Raw genomic sequence first — 6,776 nt, forward strand, 5'->3', positions numbered from 1 at the left:
AACTAGTGAATGGTACAATGATCTCCCATGAGGAAGTTCAGAGACTTCATTTTTCATGCACGATATGCATACTGCATGAAGAAGAATTTTTTGGAGGATCAAACCTTGCTGCTGATCCCAGAAAGCAGAGCATACTGATTCAATATATGAATTTAGATGCTTCTTTTTGAAATGCCCATGCCCTACAACTTATAAGGAATGATAAAAATAGTTTTGTATATATATCCACCACCCTTTAAGGAAAAAAGATTGCTCTCTTAAATCTGTTTCATTTTCTGTCTTATACTATAGGTTGAACCACATGAAATTACTAGTGTTTTGAAAGTAAAAAATGATTTACTCTTTACAATGTTTTTTTTTTTTTTTTTTTTTAAATTTAACCCTCATCCATTGGTCCTTTTCAAAAGAATCATCAAATTTTTTATATCTTAAAGAAATCTGCTGAGGTGTATAACTGCCAGCTGAATAGGTACTAGTCCTATAGGTATCTTTCTAACCCTTGTTTTGGGTCCCAGTTTCTCTCATGCCTTCATCTTAACAGATACTTCAAGTCTCTTTTCTGGTTGTTGAATTGACTCCATCCCATTAAGATCTCTTTGCCTTTGTTATAAGGGTGATTACTGCACTGTCTTTTTCTTAACAGAGATTGAATATTCTGTCTCAGCGGGGGAACAAAAAAAAGCAATTTAAGGCAAGTTTTTAAATTCCATCATGTCAAATTCAAAAACTAATAACCTTAATGCCAAAACGCCTTTGGCTTCCCCTAACAATTGTGTGCGTGCTCAGTTGTGTACGACTCTTTGCGACCCCATGAACTGTAGCCCACCAGGCTCCTCTGTTCATGGGATTTTCCAGGCAAGAATATTGGACTGAGTTGCCATTTTCTCTTCCAAGGAATGAATCTTCCTGACCCAGGGATTGAACACACATCCCTTAGGTCTCCTTCATTGGTAGGCAGATTCTTTACCATTAGCACCACCTGGTAAGCCCCATAAAAATAATACTTGTATAATTAATTTATTAACTATCATTAATAAATTTGCATTATTCTTAAACTAGCTAAGTATTGGGTTGGCCAAAAGTTTCATTCAGAATTTTCCGTAGTTCAGTTCAGTCGCTCAGTCATGTCCGACTCTTTGTGACCCCATGGACTGCAGCACGCCAGGCTTCCATGTCCATAACCAGCTGCCACAGCAGCTCAAAGCCATGTCCATACAGTTGGTGATGCCATCCAACCATGTCATCCTCTGTCACCCCCTTCTCCTCCTGCCTTCAATCTTTCCCAGCATCAGTGTCTTTTCCAGTGAGTCAGTTCTCCATATCAGGTGGCCAAAATATTGGAGTTTCAGCTTCAGCATCAGTCCTTCCAATGAATATTCAGGATTGATATCCTTTAGGATTGACTGGTTTGATCCCCTTGCATTTCAAGGGACTCTCAAGAGTCTTCTCCAACACCACATTTCAAAAGCATCAATTCTTTGGCGCTCAGTTTTCTTTATAGTCCAATGCTCACATCCATACATGACTCTTAGAAAAACCATAGCTTTGACTAGATGGACTTTTGTTGGCAAAGTAATATCTCTGTTTTTTAATGTGCTGTCTAGGTTGGTCATAGCTTTTCTTCCAAGGAGCAAGTATCTTTTAATTTCATGGTTGCAGTCACCATCTGCAGTGGTTTTGGAACCCCAAAAGGTAAAGTCTGTCACTGTTTCCATTATTTCCTCATCTATTTTCCATGAAGTGATACGTGAAACAACTTTTTCACTAACCCAATATATCAGCCTATTTTAGAACTAATAAATTCCAAGGGTAAATATTTAAGTAGCTTCTTTTTTTTCTTTATTTTGGTCTGACTTATTCTACAACATCAAGACAGAGTGAACTTGATTGAGTAAACAGGTTTTTGTTTTTGTTTTGTTTCCCCAACAACTTTAAAAATTTTCCTTTTCTCCTCTCATTTTTTTCTTCTTCTTCTTTTTTTTGAAAGGACAAAATTAAACACACACTTCCTTTAATTTTAGGCATATATTTGGCAATACATTTGTATGTATTTTCTAAGATGTTTCAACAAGTTGCAATCTTAATTCTCCGTTAGAGTTTTGACTGAAAACAGTGCTAAAGTAAAATCTTATGTCCTTGGTGGGGGAGGACACTTCCTCACTATTTATGTTCCATATCATTAAGCTCCCCTGCTATGCATTAGGCAGGGTTTTTACCTTAGTTCAGGCTAGAAATAAAACAGAATGCAATGCTTAACCTGCAAAAGCTTGTCGTCAACTGGACAAAGCTATGTGAAAAATATAATGAAGATCAAGTGAAAATATTCATCATGAAAACTGTTTCTATCAATGGTCTGAATATTATAGAATTCCTAATAAAAATTCTAGTTACTTTTGCAGCCTGTACAGAGCTGCTTGGAGGCTGGAAGTGGTGGTGAGGTCCAAGGCAGCTTCTGGAATTTCTGAACACCCCTAGTAAGTACAAGATGGATCCAGTAGTCTTGAGTTACATGGACAGTGTACTGCGGCAATTAGATGTCTCACTGCTGTATCCTCCAAGCTGACTCAATGACCATGATATTGGTTTTGCCTTTGAGTACTTTGCCAACAGTCAATTTCATGACTGCATTGACCATGTCTGTTTCATCAGCCCCGAAGTTACTCAATTCATCAAGTGCACTGGCAACCCAGCAGGGATGGCCATGTTTCTTGAGCAGTTGGACCTCCCAAACAAGAGAGTTATATTTTTAGCTATCAATGATAATTCCACACACACAGCTAGGGAAGCCTACTGGAGCTTGTTGGTTTATCTATAACATAAAAATGGCTTTTTTTCATTATGATTCTCATGGTAGTAGTAAATCATTCCATGCAAAGAAGGTAGCAGAGAAACTAGAAACTTTCTTAGGCAGAAAAGGAAATGAACTGACCTTTGTGGCAGAGAAAGCCCCTGCTCAACAAAACAGCTATGACTGTGGGATGTACGTGATATGTAACACTGAGGCCTTGTGTCAGAACTTCTTTAGACAACAGCCAGGATCACTACTGCAGCTACTCACTCCTACATAAACCACAAAGAAGAGAGAAGAATGGAAATATCTCATTGCCAGACGTGTTAAAAATTAGCTATTGAAATATAATTGATTTTTGAAGTCTCTTCTTTCTGCCTGTCCCCATGTATTGGATGGCTGCAGTCTCAGTGCCTGAGGGAAGATGCCTGGGAGAGGAAAGCTTAGAATACTTACTATATCCTCAGAGAATGTTGTCCTCTGTATTATCTTAAAGAAAAGTTTTACTTTAATCCTAATTTCAGAGCAATATTAATCACCAAAACTGATTAATTCCCTTTTGGGCTCTCTTATCCACATTGGTTTACTGCAAAGGGGAAAAAAATAACCTGTAAAACAAATTAAGAATATGTGAAATCTAGAAGAAAGAAGAAAATCATAGAGCAACCAAAAAACTTATTGCACAGCCCACATATTTTAAGAGATCAACTGGCTAGAAGCAGATCTCAAAACCTAACTTAATTCAAATTCAAAGTATTATCAATTACTCAGTTGTGTGATACCTCTTCCATTCAACAAGCAAAGGCTTTCCCAGCTATAACCTTTGCCTGCTACTTGATAAGGTTGGTTTTAGTTCATAGTCGCCCATCTGATTCCTGGAGCACTTTAAGAAAAGGGGAATCTTAAATAACTTAGTTGAAATAAATGTCTGTGGTGGACCTCTTGTTTTGCATCTGAAACTTACTAAAGTTGGTTTATTTTTGTAAAGGAGGAAAAAATGGCCTTTCTAAACTTGTTCACTTAATTTAAAAATGCAGACAATGTAATTTTTGAAATGCTATTCCTTCTTTAAAAAAAAAAAAAAAAAGTCTAGTTGACTTCAGGAAGTTTGTGTGTTCGTCACTCAGTTGTATCCAACACTTTGCTACTTCATGGACTGTAGCCCGCCAGGCTCCTCTGACAATGGAATTCTTCAGGGGAGAATACTGGAGTGTGTTGCTATTTCCTTCTCCACAGGAAGTTTTGAGGGCCTTTTAAGTAATAAATACAAAAGTTACTTAGAGGTGGTTGGACATTTTTATGAATAAATGCAATATTCTAGTGCCAGGCCAAACTATTTTCACTTTAGCCCAACTGCATCAAAAATTTATGGGTGGCCAACAAACTTCTATAAACGTTCTTTTCTCCATCATCTCTACTCTGAGGAGAGGAAAAAAAAAAATTATCTCTATAGTAATTACGACTCTGGGATTCTAAAAATCTACATATGTCTCAGTCTTCCTACATTATCCTTAGTTCTATTCTGTTGCTTTTTGGAGTAGCAGTGATTTGTCAAAAAAAGATTCCTTTGTCCATTGTCTTTGGTTCAAGGTAAACCTGTGATCCTGGATAAGTCATTTTTCTGAGGTTCATATACACTTGTCTGTAATCTGAAAGTGTTGGTAACCAGATCTGATCATCGGTATGAGGATTAAATTCAGTTACACAGTTCAAGTACAAGAGATGAATTTCATTATGATAATTTAATCTATTGTTGAATCTCACAACTCTGAGATGAGGTCAACTTTTTGGGGGGTTCATTTAGCTTCAAAGATTTACTAAGAGATGGAAGGTCTACATTGTAATGGTCAGTTTCATTTTTTCATTGTTTTAAAAACCTCTGAAATCATTAAAGATTCATAGGAAGTTGCAAAAGTGTACAGATTTCAGGGAAAACAATCAGAAAAAAAGAATATAGATGTATGTATAATTGCATCACTTTGCTGTACACCTAAAACTAACATAATATTGTAAATCAACTCTTGTTCTTCAGTTGCTAAGTGTGTCTGACTCTTTGTGACTTCATGGACTGTAACATGCCAGACTCTTCTGTCCTCCAGTATCTCCTGGAGATACTGTTCAAACTTATGTTCATTTTGTCAATAATATCAATATGTCAAAATTGAATCAATAATGCTATCAACTCTACCTCAATGAAAAAAAAGGCATACAGTCCATTTGCCATTCACCTAACTTCCCCAGTGGTGACAACTTACCTAACTATCAGTTCAGTTCAGTTCACTTCAGTCGCTCAGTCGTGTCCAACTCTTTGCAACCCCATGAATCGCAGCACGCCAGGCCTCCCTGTCCGTCACCATCTCCCGCAGTTCACTCAGACTCAACGTTCATCGAGTCCATGATGCCCAGCCAACTCATCTTCTGTCATCCCCTCCTCCTCCTGCCCCCAATCCTTCCCAGCATCAGAGTCTTTTCCAATGAGTCAACTCTTCCCATGAGGTGGCCAAAGTACTGGAGCTTCAGCTTTAGCATCATTCCTTACAAAGAACACCCAGGGCTGATCTCCTTCAGAATGGACTGGTTAGATCTCCTTGCAGTCCACAGGACTCTCAAGAGTCTTCTCCAACACCACAGTTCAAAAGCATCAATTCTTCGGTGCTCAGCCTTCTTCACAGTCCAACTCTCACATCCATACATGACCACAGGAAAAACCATAGTCTTGACTAGACGGACCTTAGTCGGCAAAATAATGTCTATAGTTCAATATAAAAACCAGAAGACTGATATGAATGCAATACCATTAACTAGACTATAGACCTTATTCAGTTTTCACCATTATTTATATGAACCTTTTCTATGTGTGTGTATATCTGAATAAATAGGGGAGTGTTCAGTTATATGCAGTGCTTTCCACTTGTAAATTAGTGAAACCACTCCTAAAATCAAGGTACAGAATTGCTCCATCACCATGAAGGAACTCTTCGTGCTATCTGTTTATGTTGACAGCATTCCTATCTTCCAATGCTGGCCTTGTCCTTTTGGCAACCACTCACTTGCCTCTTGTCTTTATTTCCTCTTGCCTTTATTTCCTCTTGCTATGTAACCAATTATCACAAATGAATGAGCCTAAAGCAAAAAAATGTTTATCTTATTACTGGGTCAGAAGTCCAGGCATAGTAAGAACAATTGGTTTCCCTATTAGGATCTCACAGACTGAAACCAAGATATGGGCCATTTCAGGCTCTTATCTGGAGCCTCTGGGAGATAATTCATCAGCTTCATTCAGGTTGAATTCAGTTCTCTGCAACTGTAAGACCAAGATTCCATTCCCTTGCTAGCTGGAAGGTCTAGCTCTTGGTCTGATGTTTCCCTTAGTTTGTAAAGTCAGCTCACATCTCTTGGCTCACAGCCCTGTCCATCTCAGAAGCCAATAATAGTGCATAGAATTTTTCTTGTCTTTTGGGTTTTTATAATTTCATCTTCTGCTTCTCTTTTTAAGGGCTCATGTGATTATATCTATGTAGTATGTGCCTGCTCAGTTGTGTCTGACTCTTTGCAACCCGAGAAACTGTAGCCTGTCAGGATCCTCTGTCTGTGGGATTTCCCAGGCAAGTATTCTGGAGTGGGCTGTTATTTCCCTCCTCCAGAGGTTCTTCCTGACCCAAGGATCAGACCCGCATCTCCTGTGTCTCTGCACTGCAGGTGGATTCTTTACCTACTGAGCCATCAAGGAAGCCACAAGTGACACTAGAGGACAGGGATGATGAGAGTTAATATTTGTCTGCCAAAAATTTCCACTTTTTGTTTGTTGATGTTTGTTATACTCATGTTTGTGTGTGTCTATGTATCTGCGTGTGTGTGTGTGTGTGTGTGTGTGTGTGTGTGTTTGGCTTCCAGGAAGATCAATTGATTCCCAAAATGTTAAACTTCAAATGACAAATCCTTAGTCCTAACTTCTTCTGTCCTAGACTTAACAAAAATGTCTAACAGA

At 38.3% G+C, this 6,776-nt stretch overlaps 1 pseudogene; it reads left to right on the plus strand.

The window, feature by feature from the left end:
* The first annotated feature begins 2,455 nt into the window (after positions 1-2,455).
* LOC128043519 (sentrin-specific protease 8-like) lies at positions 2,456-3,125 on the plus strand (annotated as a pseudogene).
* The last annotated feature ends 3,651 nt before the right edge of the window (positions 3,126-6,776 follow it).

The sequence above is a fragment of the Budorcas taxicolor genome, chromosome 2 (assembly GCF_023091745.1).
Source record: "Budorcas taxicolor isolate Tak-1 chromosome 2, Takin1.1, whole genome shotgun sequence".
Lineage (NCBI taxonomy): Eukaryota > Metazoa > Chordata > Mammalia > Artiodactyla > Bovidae > Budorcas > Budorcas taxicolor.